Below are 16,913 nucleotides of genomic sequence, written 5' to 3' on the forward strand. Positions count from 1 at the left end.
AGTGCACATCCCTGCCATGCCAGGTCCCTACAGTTTGGAGTTTTAAAACTCAGACTGCTTGCCTAGGATAGAGCCCAAGGTGTACTGTGCTGCTGGGCAGGCAGGCAGGCAGCCTGGACACAAATAGGATGAAGGCAGTGATCTGAGAGATGACTGAGATGCAGGAGGGGATATTCTTTGCTCTTCTGGGAGGGCTTCCTGGACAGGAGAGGGTGCAAACACTCCCTCTCTTGGGACTAGGGAGCTGGCTGGCTCCATTTCTCTCCCCTGCCATTCAGCATAAACTAACTTCAGTAAGCAGCACAATGCTAACACTGGTGGGCTAAACTGCTTACACCAAGCCTCACCCCCTTGCACTCTGCTGGTGCTGCTTTTCTGGGACAAGTGTGCCTGAGAACCTGCACAGCAGGCCTGTCCCCCAGAAGACCAGTGCAACTACCCCCATGTACACACCACATCTACTGACCACATAGTTCTGCAAAGCTTCAGTTCTAGTGGAAATAGCATCAGGTCTTTTTTAACAAGCAGACCAGAACACTTCTAGTTAAAACTTGCCACACTGCAAGTCCAAATACTTCCCACTGAAGGCGAGGAGAAACACTGCAGAGGACTTACCTGAGGGAAAGAGCAGCCAAAACACATCAGCAGAGTGCACACTGCATACACCACAGACACATCCTGAAGCTCCAGGCCCCATATAGTATATGACTTCTTCTTTATAAAGCCATTACTTTCAGGAGCAGGAAACATAACAGGATTTCCTAACACACACAAGAAGATAGACCTAGACCAGATTCCAAGATGGAGGAATTCATCCCAAAAGAAAGAACAAGAAAATGTCATGGCCAGGAATCTAACTGAAAGAGATACAAGTAATATGCCTGACCCAGAATTTAAAGGAACAATCATAAGGATAGTAGCTGGGCTTGAGAAAAGCATAGAAGACACCAGGATGTCGCTTACTGCAGAGATTAAAGACCTAAAAACTAGTCAGGCCAAAATGAAAAATGCAACAACTGAGATTCAAAACCAACCGGATGTAATGACCACAAGGATCAGAGGGATGAATAAGTGTTATAGAAGATAAAATTATGGGGTGCCTGGATGGCTCAGTTAGTTAAGCATTCAACTCTTGCTTTCAACTCAGGTCATAACCACTGGGTATGGAGCCCGTGTAAGATTCTCTCTCTCCCTCTTCCTCTGCCCCACCTCTCTCTCTCTCTCTCTCAAATAAATAAAATCCTTAAAAAGGAAGGTAAGATTATGAAAATGATGAAGCTGAAAAGAAGAGGGAAAGAAAAATATTAGATCACAAATGTAGATTTTGTGAACTCAATGAATCCATAAAGCATAATAACATTTGTATCATTGGAGTCCCAGAAGAGAGCGAAAAGGGGACAGGTTTATTTGAGGAAATTATAGCTTAAAATTTCCCTAATATGGGGAAGGAAACAGATATCCAAATCCAGAAGGCACAGAGAACTCCCATCAAAATCAACAAAAGCAGGCCAACACTAAGACATGTTAGTTAAAATTACAAAATATAGAGAAAGAAAAATCCTAAAGGCAGCAAGACAAAAGAAGTCCTTAACTTACAAGGTAAAACAAATAAGGTTAGCAGCAAATCTTTCCACAGAAACCTGGCAGGCCAGAGAAGAGTGGCATGATATATTCAATGTGCTGAATTGGAAAAATCTGTACCCAAGAATATTCTACCTAGCAAGTCTGTCATTCATAATAGGAGAGATAAAGAATTTCCAGTAAAAACAGGGGTGCCTGGGTGGCTTAGTTGGTTAAGTAGCTGCTTTTGGCTCGTCATGATCTCAGGGTCCTGGGATTGAGCCCTGCATCAAGCTCCCTCTTCAGCAGGGGGTCTGCTTCTACCTCTCTCTCTGCCCCCGGTCATGCTCACTCTCTCTCTCAAATAAATAAATTAAATCTGTTTTAAAAATTTCCAAGACAAACAAAAACTAAAGGAGTTCATGACCACTAAACCAGCCCTTCAAGAAATTCTAAAAGGGACTCTTTGAGTGGGAAAGACCAAACACAACAAAGACTAAAAAGGAACAGAGAAAATCTCCAGAAACAATGCCAAGACACGTAATAACATGGCAGTAAATTCATATCTATCAATAATCACAATGAATGTAAATGGACTAAGTGCTCCAGTCAAAAGACATAGGGTGTCAGACTGGATTTAAAAAAAACAAGGCCCTTCTACATACTGCCTACAAGAAACTCATTTTAGACCTAAAGAAACATATGCAGATTGAAAGTGATGGGATGGAGAAACATTTATCATGCTAATGGATGTCAAAAGAAAGCCAGAATATCAGTACTTATATCAGACAAATGATATTTTAAACCAAAAAGGGGTGCCTCAGCGGGTTGAGCATGCAACTCTTCATCTCAGGGTTGTGAGTTTGAGCCCCACATTGGGTATAGAGATTACTTAAAATCTTAAAATAAAATAAAATAAACCAAAGACTATAACAAGAGATGAAGAAAGGCCCTATATCATAATAAAGGGGTCTATCCAAAAAGAAGATCTAGCAATTGTAAATATTTATGCTCCCAGCTTGGGAACACCCAAATATATAAAACAATGACAAACTCATGAATCATAATACATAATAATAGAGGACTTTAACACCCCACTTACAGCAATGAACATATCATCTAAGCAGAAAATCAACAAGGAAAAAAGGGCTTTGAATGACAAACTGGACCAGATGGACTTAACAGATATATTCAGAACATTCCATCCTAAAGCAGCAGAATACACATTCTTTTCAAGTGCACATGGGACATTCTCCAGAATAGATCAGAAAGTAGGTCACAAATCAGGCCTCAACAAGTACAAAAAGATTGAGATCATACCACACATATTTTCAGACCACAATACTATGACACTTGAAGTCAATCACAAGAAAAAAATTCGGAAAGACCGCAAATACATGGAGACCGAAGAACATCCTACTAAAAATGAATGTGTCAACCAATAAATTAAGGAAGAAACAAAAATACATAGAAACAAATGAAAATGAAAACATGATGGTCCAAAACTTTTGGGTTGCAGCAAAAGCAGACATAAGAGGGAAGTATATAGGAATACAGGCCTACCTCAAGAAGCAAGAAAAATCTCAAATACCCAACCTAACCTTACACCTAATAGAACTAAAAAAAAGAACAACAAATGAAGCCTAAAGCCAGCAGAAGAAGGGAAATAATAAAGATTAGAGCAGAAATAAATGATACAGAAACAAACAAACAAAAAAACAGTAGAACAGATGAAACCAGGAGCTGGTTCATTGAAAAAAATTAATAAACTTGATAAAGTACTAGCCAGACTTATCAAAAAGAAAAAAGAAAGATCACAAATAAACAAAATCACGAATGAGAGAGGAGAAATCACAACCAACACGACAGAAATACAAACAATTCTAAGAAAATATTATGAAAAATTATATGCCAACAAATTGAGCAATCTGGAAGAAATAGATAAATTCCTAGAAACACATAAACTACCAAAAGTGAAACAGGAAGAAATAGAAAACTTGAATAGACTGATAATGAGCAAAAAAATTGAATCAGTAATCAGAAAACTTCCAAGAAACAAAAGTCCAGGGCCAGATGGCTTCACAGGGAATTTGACCAAACATTTAAAGAGTTAATACCTATTGTTCTCAAACTATTCCAAAAAAATAGAAATGGAATGAAAACTTCCAAACTCATTCTATCAGACCAGCATTACTCTGATTCTAAAACCAAAGACCCCATTAAAACAGAACTACAGGCTAATATCCCTGATGAACATGTCTGCAAAAATTCTCCACAAAGTACTAGCAAATCAAGTCCAACAGTACATTAAAAGAATCATTCACCATGATCAAGTGAGATTTATTCCTGGGCTGCAAGGGTGGTTCAGTATTCACGAATCAATCAATGTGACACACCACATTAATAAAAGAAAGGATAAGAACCGTATGATCCTCTCAATAGATGTGGAAGTAGCATTTGACAAAATACAGCATCCATTCTTGATAAAAGCCCCCAACAAAATAGGGATAGAGAGAACCTACTTCAACATAATAAAGGCCATATATGAAAAACCCACAGCTAATATCATCTTCATTGGGGGAAAACTGAAAGCTTCTCCTCTAATGTTAGGAACAAGACAGGGATGTCCACTCTTACCACTGTTATTTCACATAGTACTGGAAGTCCTAGTCTCAGCAATCAGACAACAAAAAGAAATAAAAGGCATCTAAATCAGCAAGGAACAAGTCAAACTTTCACTATTTGCAGATTTTTGTGATACTCTATGCAGAAAACCCAAAAGACTCCACCAAAAAATTAGTAGAACTAATACACAAATTCAGTGAAGTCACAAGATACAAAATCAATGTACAGAAATTTGTTGCATTTCTCTACACCAATAATGAAAAACCAGAAAGAGAAATCAAAGAATTGATCCCATTTACAATTGCGCCTAAAACCATAAGATACCTAGGAATAAACTAACTAAAGTGGTAAAAGAACTGTACTCTGAAAACTATAAAACACTGATGAAAGAAATTGAAGATGACACAAAGAAGTGGAAAAACTTTACATGCTCATGGATTGGAAGAACAAATATTGTTAAAATGTCTATAGCACCCAAAACAATCCACACATTTAATAAAATCCCTATCAAAATACCACCAGCACATTTCACAGTTAGAACAAACACTCCTAAAATTTGTATGGAGCCACAGAAGATCCCAAATAGCAAAGCAATCTTAAAAAGAAAAGCAAAGATGGAGGCATCACAATTCCAGACTTCATGTTATATTACAAAGCAGTAGTTGTCAAAACAGTATGGTACTGGCACAAAAACAGGTACATGCATCAGTGGAATGGAAAACCCCAAAATGGACCCACAACTATATGGTCAACTAATCTTTGACAAAGCAGGAAAGAATATCCAGTGGAAAAAAGACAGTCTCTTCAACTAATTGTGTTGGGAAAACTGGACAGCAACACACAGAAGAATGCAACTGGACAACTTTCTTACACCATATACAAGAATAAATTCAAAATGGATGAAAGATTTAAATGTAAGACAGGAAACCATCAAAATGCTGGTAGAGAACACAGGCAGTAACCTCTTTGACATCAACCATAACAACTTCTTACTAGACACATCTCTGGAGGCAAGAGAACCGAAATCAAAAATGATCTATTGGGACTTCATCAAGCTAGAAAACTTCTGCACAGCAAAGGAAACAATCAACAAGACTAAAAGGCAACCTTCGGAATGGGAGAAGATATTTGCAAATGATATATCTGATAAAGGGTTCATATCCAAAATCTATAAAGAACTTATCAAAGTCAATTACAGAAAACAAATAATCCAGTTAAGAAGTGGGCAGAAGACATGAATAGACATCATTCCAAAGAAGACATACAGATACCTAACAAATGCATGAAAAGATGCTCAATATCACTCATCATCAGGGAAATATAAATCAAGACTTGCACCTGTCAGAATGGCTAAAATTAACACAGGGAAGAACAGTGTTGGCAAGGACGCAGAGAAAGAGGAACCCTCTTACAGTGTTGGTGGGAATTCAAACTGGTCCAGCCACTGTGGAAAATAGTATAGAGGTTCCTCAAAAAGTTAAAAATAGAACTACCCTACAATCCAGCAATTGCACTACTATGTATTTACCCAAAGGATACAAAAATACTGATTCCAAGGGATACATGCACCCTGATGTTTTAGCAGCATTATCAGCAATAACCAAATTATGGAAAGAGTCCAAATGTCCATCAATTGATGAATGGCTAAAGAAGCTGCGGTGTGTGTGTGTGTGTGTATATATATATATATATATATATATATGTATATGTATGCACAGAATGGAATATTACGTGTGTGTGTGTGTGTGTGTGTGTGTGTGTGTGTACATACACAGAATGGAATATTAGTCATAAAAAGAAGAATGAAATCTTGCCATTTGCGATGACATGGATGGAGCTAGAGTGTATTATGCTAAGCGAGATAAGTCAGAGAACTACAAATACCACATGATTTCACTCATCTGTGGAATTTTAGAAATGAAACAGATGAGCATGGTGGGAGGGAGAAGCTAATGAGAAAACAGATTCTTAATTAAGAGAACAAACTGAGGATTGCTGGAGGGAAGGTAGGTGGTAGGATGGGATAAATGTATGATGGGTATTAAGGAGAGCACTTTTGATGAGCACTAGGTGTTGTATATAAGTGATGAATCTCTAAATTCTACACCTGAAACTAATATTACACCGTATGTTAACTGGAATTTAAATAAAAACGTGAAACTAAAAAAATTCAGTCAGGCATGCTATGATTGAGGTTCCTATTATACAACCAAGTATATATGTTAAGAAGGCAGCTGGATATATAAGTCTACACTGTATATCACCATGTCTCAAGACAATAAGCTGATGGTTTTATAAAAATAAATAACTTCTCTTTGAAAAAGTGAATCTATAAACCATCTGAACAGAGGAAGAGGTAGGATAATTGGGTAAGTAAATCAGAGTGGTTGTGTTAATGTAAAAAAAATCTAGCAAATGTTGATTCTAGATCCAGAAGTTACTGATATAATAAAAATTTAGCTATCCAGCTCATGTTTGCATCACAAGTGTCAAAGAAAAAGTCATTTACTTTGAACATTTAAAAACATGATAGAGATTTCAGGAAGAAAACATTTTTCAAAGGTCAAAAATAGAGATTAAGTTTTAAAAGAACAGGAAAATTCATTCTAGTTCCTTTACAAAATTTTTGATCCGTCACTATCCTTTAATTTGACTTCAATTCCCAAAACTTTATGTTATTATTATTTAACAAGCCTCTAGGCACTACCAGAAAAAGTATAAAGATAAATAACACCCTCTGGAAAGCTTACACTTGAGTGAGGGAGCAGATACATTTATAGGCAATAGGTAAAAATGAAGCAAAGGTAGGGTGGTGAAAGTAGGTCCTGGAATTTACCTTACACAGCACCAGTACATAGAAGACATTCAAACATTTGTTAAATGAATGATTCAAAAAACAAATGGGGAAACGAAGGAGTCTAGATTTTCTATTTAGGAACTATACAAATTAAGTTTGATGATCTTCAGTAATCACTGTAGAAGAAAAAAAATTGACAATTAGTTCATTCACATTTTAAGAAAAGAAAGGGATATAGTTATCCTCAGGATCCTACATAAGTTCACCAAGAATAAATCAAGCTACTAAATCTTTTTCCTTATTTCACTGGACTACTAAATCAGCTACTGTTGATTAGAGGCATAACATAGGCATAGTATACCTTGCCTTTAAAAATGTCAGTGGCCATATCCAGGACATATCCAATCTTTCTGACCCACCATTCAAGAAATTCTCAGATGCATCTCAGTTTCTCCATTTGGATTATTCTGTAAATGAAGGTGTTGAATAAGAAGCAAGAGTCCCAAACACAGGGTTAGTTCTCCTCTAGTATAAATCTTGATGCTATAGATCTTCAACTCTCAGAAAATGAGTGATGTCTTTTTCTTTACTACATCTCTTCCTTAAATTTACTACTCCTGTTTTGAGTTGGCCAGAAGTATTTGATACAGGTTTTCAGCTAATTTTTGCTAATTTTATGAGATCTTTTAGCTGTGTTGTTCAGTGAGGAAAGCATGATCCCTTCATTGTAGGTGTTGTGAGTCACAACAGTTCCAGAAATCGGTGCCAGGATTTCCTGCCGAGACCCATCCTTGTGATGTGTTTCTGAAGTAATAATAGTAATAATAGCTCTAGGTGACTTGCTTCGTCATCTTTTGCAGGGTTCTCTAGAAATCTGTAGACCTTTATTTTTTTAGTTGGAATGAAATGTAGGGTACATTCAGACTGTCATGAGGTCTTAGAATCAGATAATGTGAATTCAGAATTTCCATGGAGGTGTTTTCTATATTTTATTAATATTATTGTAAAATCATCTGTTCTCTTCCTGTAGGATCATTTTCAGGAATCAATCAGAATATTAATATCTCTCCAAACCTGCCCTCCTCCCATATTTCTGTCCTTGTAAAAGAATAAAAATTAAAATGCAGCATGGTGTAATAGAAAATGTACTAGACTGAATAGCAATTTCTGGATCCCAATCCTGATGTCACTGCCACCATAGCAGCCATGTACCTTGGAGGAATGACATCCCTCTGAGCTTCAGTTTCCTTAGCTTTAATATGGGGGAAAATTAGTCTTGTTTACCTCATGCTATTGTTGTAATGATCAAAGGTGTTAATGTACACAAAATGTTTCAGAAATTATTAACTGCTATTACTGTATTCTCTCTGGAAAACAAATATAATAGCATGGCCTCCCAGGCATTTTAGGTACTCATATTCATTAATTTATAGATAACCCATTATGATTTTTGCAAAAATACTCTCTTTCAACCAGATTGTCTTTTTTTGTGTTCATTGATAGTATCCAAGTCCATAAGAAAAAGACTCCAAGCCTCAAACTATGGCCTACCTCATAACAACAAATGATCACATCTGTACAGTTCTGTGTCACTCTCTTACTATCTGTCTGGCTGTATATATGTGTCCCTTTTTTGTCAGTATCTCTTCTTTGTAGTTTTCTTTGCTTTTGGACAGATCAAAAAAGTATTCTTTTTTGCTATTATAAAAGAGTAAAGTGGAGAAACAATATTAAAATATACCCTTTCTCCTTTGTTTCTTAAAAATAATAATGAAATAAGGCATAGCTACCATTGCGTTGATACAGATGAACATGAAAGATTATGGCCTCAAAGAAACAGACTTTCTACCTATACACATGTTAGCTAGAATTTTTAAGTGCCCTCATTCTAGTATTGCTCTTACATTGTTTGCTTTTCAGTGAGCCATCACTGTGCTATTATCAAAACAGAAAAACTAAAATCATTTTGAGAGCTTACAGGGGATTGTTCATAAGACTAAATTAAAGCTTTTGAGGGTTTACCATGTGTGTAAACTTGAAAAAGATTGTTGATTTCAGATGTAGAGTCCCCAAGGTTGTCTACTGGTCATGGAATACGTGTGTGTGTGTGTGTGTGTGTGTGTGTGTGTGTGTGTGTGTGTGTGTATTTATATATATATTCTATATATATATATATAAAATTCCAACAGCATAAATGCCCACAGCAGAACCCTCTGGAAAATGTCTTTATATCAAATAAGACATTAAGTAAGCTAAAATATCTTAGCTTGCTCATACTCCAAAATGCCCTTTAAAGCTATATTTTCATTGATGGAACTAGCCCCACAGTAGATGATTTCAACAAGCTTTCACCACTGATGCTTGATTAACAAACATTTTTAAAATATCAACAACTTGTAAGACATTGTACCAGGCCCTGCAGTTGGTAGAGCTACCAAATTCCTGTCCTCAGTACCTAAGTCCTAAAGTGAACTGAATGTAAAAGTTAAAGATTAGGCTGCTTAAAAATATTTGTGTCATTTTTAAATTATAAAAATAATACATATCATTATAACAAACATAAGCAATACAGCATCATGTAAGGTAAAATATGAACATGCCTGCCTCCCATTAGAAAATGCTGTAAAGGTAAGATATCTTTGAGGAATCTCTTACTTGCCTAAAAGAGGTCAGAAGCCCACCTGACCTGAGGTTCTCTAAAGGTATTTCTGTTCTGTCTCGATGTCTTAAATTCCTTCTAGTTATTTGTTTCTAAATATTATGAAAAATGATGAACCCTAAGCCAGGAGGCCCAGATTATAGTCCCAGCTCTGCCATTGGTAGTTAAACTCACATTATGATCTTGGGGAAGTCTTCACTTCTCTGATCTTAGTTTTTTCTTAAGGTTAAACTAGAATCAGTGACTGTCAACTCTAGTGTAAAAGATTGAAAATCATGTAAGGAGGTTTTTTTCAAGGTACACACCCCTGGAAATTCTGACCACTCTGCCCCATTAAGAACTCTATAATGAGACGGTACTCTTACTGATGAGATTACATCATATCCCTCAGATATATTAGGGTAAGAAAAATATGTTGGGGGCGCCTGGGTGGCGCAGTCGTTAAGCGTCTGCCTTCGCCTCAGGGCGTGATCCCAGCATACTGGGATCGAGCCCCACATCAGGCTCCTCCGCTGGGAGCCTGCTTCTTCCTCTCCCACTCCCCCTGCTTGTGTTACCTCTCTGGCTGTCTGTCTCTCTCTGTCAAATAAAAAAAAATCTTAAAAAAAAAGAAAAATATGTTGAACTACTAGAATAGATGATCTAATTGTTACCTTCTGTTTCTCTTATAATTTTCTCCTAATTATTCCTGATTTCTATAATATAATAGCTAGGGTAGTCTTAGCCAATTAGATGATGCCTGGATGATTAAATATTCTGGATTTCAGTTTGGATGGTCAAATGAGCCTTTTCATTAACATCCATAAAGAGACTCAGTAAGGATTAAGAACATGCTTATGGTTTTAAGAAGTGAAGGCTATAAGAAGGTTAACTTGTTGGCCAAGTGGTAAACTGTCAGCTCCCTTTTGTATGGCTCCTCAAAATGTCACAGGAAGATGTAGATATGCAGGCAGATGGCTCCTATTGGATCTATAGTGGATTACTTACGCAACCCTGCCTTACTCTAGATTCTACTCTTAAACCTGTAGGGCCTCTTTTGTCTCATATGTGAAGCTACTAGGGCTTCCTTTTTTTCATTCATTCATTCAAGTAAATGTTTATTAAGTACCAACTAGTTGTTGAATAAATGTTTATTGATCTCTGGACCACTAGGAACATAGAGTTAAACATGGTAAGATCCTACCCTCACCAATCTCACAGTTGAATAGTTTCAACCCAGTATAGTAAGTGATATAATTGGGTAAGCACAGGGTGCTATGGGACACATGATCACCTGATCTACACCTGGGAGGTTCTGGAAGGTCTCCTAATGGTCTCCTGAGCTGCAACCTGACAGATGCTAAAGAGTTAGCCAAGTGAAGATTTGAGGGAAGGGAGAGAGAACATCCATGTTGGAAGGCTTAGAGTAAGAGGAGTTTGGTTCATTTGAGGAACTGAAACAAGTTTGTATGGTTAATATAGATTCCTAAAGGGGAAGTGATAAATGAGCTGACTGGCAGGGGACAAATCAAATAAAAGACTTGGAATCCATTTTTATGGAGCATAGAAATTATCCTAAAGGCAATGGGGAAGCACAGGATCAATGTCAAGAATAGATTTTATGGAAAATATTTTCAAATGCTAAATACATATACTCTGATCCAGCAATTCCACTTTTACTTCTAGACATACTTACATGTGGGAAATCATTTATCAACAGTGATATTCTTTGCTGTACTATGTGAAATAGCAGAGTATTGGAAATAACATAAATGTCCATTATTTAAGAAATGATTAAATAAATTATGATAAATCTATAACTGGTAACTGGTTGCTTGGGGGAAGAAAAATGTTTAAGGTTGTGGTGGGGGGAGAGTTAACTTCATTTTCATATTTCTGTATCTTTTGAATTTTTAAAATATATGCACTAATTTAAAATAAGAAAATTTAATTTTTAAAATAAAATATGCATGATATGTCATTTTTTACCCATCATCCAAATATATTAGCAATAATTTTATAGTATAATAACATCCCATGCTAATTAGGAGGTGGGAAAGCCCATATCTTTGTGGAAAGAATATAAATTGGTTTTTTTCCAGCTTTATTGAGGTATAATTGACAAATACAAATTGTGTACATTTAAGGTATACAATGTGATATTTTTATATACAATGTGAAATGATTACCATAATCAAGCTAATTAACATTTCCATCAGCTAACATAGTTCCCTCTTTTTTGTGATGAGAACACTTAAGACTTACTATCAGCAAATTTCAAGCATACAACACAGTAATATTAACTATAGTCACCATGCTATGCATTAGATCTCCAGAATTTATTTATCTTGCATAACTAAAACTTTGTACCCTTTGACCAACACTTCCCCATTTCCCCAACACCCAGCTCCTGGCAACCACCATTCTACTCTGCTTCTGTGAGTTTATTTTTTTTTTATATATTCTACATATAAGCGATATCATGTAGTATTTGTCTTCCTGTGTCTGGCTTATTTCATTTAGGGTGATGTCTTCTAGGTTTACCTATGTTGTTGTAAATGGCAGAATTTCCCTCTTTTTTAAAGCTGAATAATATTTCATCACATGTGTGTGTGATCAAATTTTCTTTTTCCATTCATTTGACACTTAGGTTGTTTCCATGTCTTGGCTATTATGACTAATGCTACAACAAACATAAGAATGCAGATATCTCTTCAAGATACTGATTTTATTTTCTTTGTATATACACCCAGAAGTAAGATCACTGAATCATGTGGTATTTCTATTTTTAGTTTTTGAGGAACCCGTTTTCCATAATGTCTGTACTGCTTTACATTCCTACCAACAGTGCACAAGGGTTCCCTTTCTTCTACATCCTAACCAACAAGTGTTTTCTCTTATCTTTTTTGATGATAGCCATACTAACAGGTGTGAGGTAACATCTCATTGTGGTTTTGATTTGCATTTCCATGATGATGAGTGATGTTGAGCATCTTTTCATATGTCTGTTGGCCAATTTTATGTCTTCTTTGGAAAACTGTCTATCCAGGTCCTTTGCCCATTTTTAAATCAGGTTATTATTATTTATGCTATTTTTTATTATTATTTGGTATTGAGTTGTTTGAATTCCTTACATATTTTGGATACTGACCCCTAAACAGATGTATATTTCCCCCATTTCATAGGTTGTCTCTTCACTCTATTGATTATTTCCTTTGCTGTGCAGAAGCTTTTTAGTTTGATGCAATTCTGCTTGTCTTTTTTTTGCTTTTGCCACCTGTACTTTTGACATCATATTCAAAAAATTATTGCCCTGACCAATGTCAAGAAGTTTTTTCCTGGCAGCCTGAGCCTGAGCCCTGGACTCTTAACTTCACCACTCACTCCACCTTCTCCACCAACTATTGGTCCCTGGGCTCCATGCATTCGTCCAGCCATTGGATCTGGCCTGTCAGCAGTGTGGCCAACACTTATGCAGGAGCTAGGGGATCAGGCTCCTGGATCTCTGTGTCCTGCTCCACCAGCTTCCAAGGTGGCTGGAGGTCTGGGTGCCTGACCACAGGGATGACTGGGGATTTGGTGGGCATAGGGGATATCCAGGGTGAGAAGGAAACCATGAAAGACCTGAATGACCACCCGTCCTCCTACCTGGAGAGGGTGAGGAGCCTGGAGGCTGATAATCAGAGACTGGAGATCAAAATCTGAAAACACCTGGAAAAGAAGGGACAGCAGGTCAGAGACTGGGGGCATTACTTCAGGACCATCAAGGAGTTGAGGGCTCAGATCTTTGTAAATTCTGTGGACTGTGTCTGCATTGTTCTGAAGATGGACAATGCCTGTCTTGCTACTGAAGACTTCAGAGTCAAGTATGAAACAGAGCTGGCCGTGCACCAGTCTGTGGACAATGACATCTGTGGGCTCTGCAAGTCATTAAAGACATCAGTGTCACTCAGTTGCAGCTGGAGATGGAAATTGACTCTCAAGGTAGAGCTGTTCTTCATGAACAAGAACCATGAGGAAGAAGTAAAGGGTCTACAGACCCAAACTCCCAACTCTAGGTTGACCATGGAGTTGGATGCCCCCAATCTCAGAACTTCAGCAAGATCATGGTGGACATCCAGGCCCAGTATGACAAGCTGGCTGAGAAGAACTAAAAGGAGCTGGACAAGTACCAGGTTGGCCTCCAGATTGAGGAAAGCACCACAGTGATCACCTCACTGACTGATGAGATAGGAGCAGCTGAGATGATGTTCATGGAGCTGACACATATGGCTCAGTCCTTGGAGATCAACCTGGACTCTATAAGAAATATGAAGGCCAGCTTGAAGAACAACCTGAGGGAAGTGGTGGCCTGCTGTGTCATGCAGATGTAGCAGCTTATTGGTTTCCTGCTGCACCTGGAGTCAGAGCTGTCCCAGACCCAGTCAGAGGGGCAGCACCAGATCCAGGAGTACAAAGCCCTGATGAACATCAAGGCCAAGTTGGAGGCTGAAATCGCCACCTACTATCACCTGCTGGAAGACAGAGAGAGGGCTTGAATCTTGGCAACACCCTAGACAGCAACGACTCCATGCAAACCATCCAAAAGACCACCACCTACAGGATTGTGGAGGGCAAAGGGGCGTCTGAGACCAATGACATCAGTTTTGAGACTTTGAAGCAGCCAAAGCAGTGTACTCTTTGGGGAGCAGGAGGCCAATAAAAAGTTCAGAGGTTAAAAAAAAAATTCTTCCCTATGTTTTCTTCTAGTAATTTTACAATTTCAGGTCTGTGTTTATCTCTAATCCATTTTGAGTTGATTTTTGTATATGCTGTGAGATAAGTGTCCAATTTCATTCTTTTGCATGGAGATGTCCTGTTTTCCCAGAACCATTTATTGAAAAGACTATCCTCTCCCCATGGTGTGCTCTTGGCATCCTTGTTGAAGATTGGCTAGCCTGTAAATGCATAGATTTATTTCTGGGCTCTCTATTCTGTTCCATTGGTCTATATGACTGTTTTTACACTAGTACCATACTATTTTGATTACCATACCTTTGTAATATATTTAGAAATCAGGAAATGTAATGCCTTCAACTTTGTTCTTTTTGCTTAAGTTTGCTTGGGCTATCTGGGGTCTTTTTGTGGTTCCATGTGAATTTTAGGATTGTTTTTTCTATTTCTGTGAAAAAAATGTCATTGGAATTTTGACAGAGCGTGAAATCTATAGATGGCTTTGGGTAATATGAACATTTTAACAGTATCAATTTTTCCAATCCAAGAATACAGGGTATCTTTCTACTTTTTTGTGTATCTTTTTCAATTTCTGTTATCGGCATTTTATAGTTTTCAGTGTACTGATCTTTTACTTCCTTGGTTAAATTTATTCCTAAGTATTTTGTTCTTTTTGATGCTATTGTGAATGGGATCTTTTTCTTAATTTCTTTTTTTAATAGTTCATTGTTGTGTATAGAAACACAACTGATTTTTGTATGTTCATTTTGTATCCTGCATCTTTACTGAATTCATTTATTATTTCTAACAATTTTTGGTGGAGTCCAGAGTTTTCTACATATAGGTTTATATCATCAGCAGACAGAGACAATTTTACTTTTTCCTTTCCAACTTGGATGCCTTCTATTTCTTTTTCTTGCCTAATTGCTCTGGCTAAAAGATTTCAAGTACTATGTTGAAAGAAGTGGCAAGAATAGATATCCTTCTCTTTTTCCTGTTCTTAGAGGAAAAGCTTTCAGCTTTTCACTAAGTGTGATGTTAGCTGTATGCTTGTCGTATATAACCTTTCTTATGTTGAAATACATTCCTTCTATACCTAATTTGTGAAGAGTTTTTATCATGAAAGAATGTTGAATTTTGTCAAATGCTTTTCTGAATCTATTGAGATGATCATATGATTTTTATCATATGTAGTATATGATACTACATATCATATGTAGTATATCATATTTGAGAATATAAATTATATAAATTATTACACCCATTTTGGATATTAATACAACTCTCCAGTCAAATTAAACATTCAGATACCTTTATAATATATCATTTACAGTTTGGGGAATCTATCATACAAAAATAAGAATACCAGTACATAGGTCATATATACAAGGATATTTATTATAGGACTGCTTTAGTGGCAAAAAGAGGGATAACCCATGGGGTGCCTGGGTGGCGCAGTCATTAAGCGTCTGCCTTCAGCTCAGGGTGTGATCCCAGCGTTCTGGGATCGAGCCCCACATCAGGCTCCTCTGCTGGAAGCCTGCTTCTTCCTCTCCCACTCGCCCTGCTGTGTTCCCTCTCTCGCTGGCTGTCTCTCTCTCTCTGTCAAATAAATAAATAAAATCTTTTTTTAAAAAAGAGGGATAGGGGCGCCTGGGTGGCACAGCGGTTAAGCGTCTGCCTTCGGCTCAGGGCATGATCCTGGCGTTATGGGATCGAGCCCCACATCAGGCTCCTCCGCTGGGAGCCTGCTTCTTCCTCTCCCACTCCCCCTGCTTGTGTTCCCTCTCTCTCTGGCTGTCTCTATCCTGTCAAATAAATAAATAAAATCTTAAAAAAAAAAAAGAGGGATAACCCTAGTATCTATAAACAAGGAAATGGCTGAATAAATTATGACATAGCCATACCATCGAATACTATGCAGCTATTAAAATGAATATGTTACAGTTTCATGTATGGATTTAAAGAATAGCCATGTTCTTTGCTAGGTAATAAAAATTGTTTCAGAGTAATGTGTAAAATATAATCTCATATCTATTTAAGAAAAGAAAGATTTTGGGGCGCCTGAATGGTTCAGTCAGTTAAGCATCCAACTCTTGATTTCGGCTCAGGTCATGATCTCAGGGTCGTGAGGTCAAGCCCCACATTGTGCTCTGCTCTCTGGGCACAGTCTGCTCAGGATTCTCTCTCTCCTTCCTCCTCTGCCCCTCCCCCTGCTCATGCTCACTGGCTCTCTCTCTCAAATAAATAAATAAATAAATAAATAAATAAATAAATAAATAAATAAAATCTTTTTAAAATAGAAAGATTTTAACCCCCTAAAAATGTTTATGGATATAGATATATGGATATAAACATAGAAACAGATGTGGAATGCAGAAGCACCAAATTCTGCATTATTGATTACATCAGCTGGAAAAAGGATGGACGGGAAAGGGATAACTCTTAAGTGGTTCTTTATATAGTTCTGTACTGTTTTTTACAATAAGTATGTTACTGTAATTTATTAAAAATAAAATGGAGAAAAAGTGGAGAAAATGTAGAGAAAAATGGACTAAAGAGGCGTAAGGGAGACTGATG

At 37.2% G+C, this 16,913-nt stretch overlaps 1 protein-coding gene and 1 pseudogene across 5 annotated transcripts in view; both read left to right on the forward strand.

The window, feature by feature from the left end:
* EDA (ectodysplasin A) overlaps nucleotides 1-16,913 on the forward strand; it is a 428,098-nt gene that overhangs the window by 318,633 nt on the left and 92,552 nt on the right. The window lies entirely within an intron of this gene.
* LOC130543710 (keratin, type I cytoskeletal 18-like) lies at nucleotides 10,352-16,251 on the forward strand (annotated as a pseudogene).

This window comes from Ursus arctos, chromosome X (genome assembly GCF_023065955.2).
Source record: "Ursus arctos isolate Adak ecotype North America chromosome X, UrsArc2.0, whole genome shotgun sequence".
NCBI lineage: Eukaryota > Metazoa > Chordata > Mammalia > Carnivora > Ursidae > Ursus > Ursus arctos.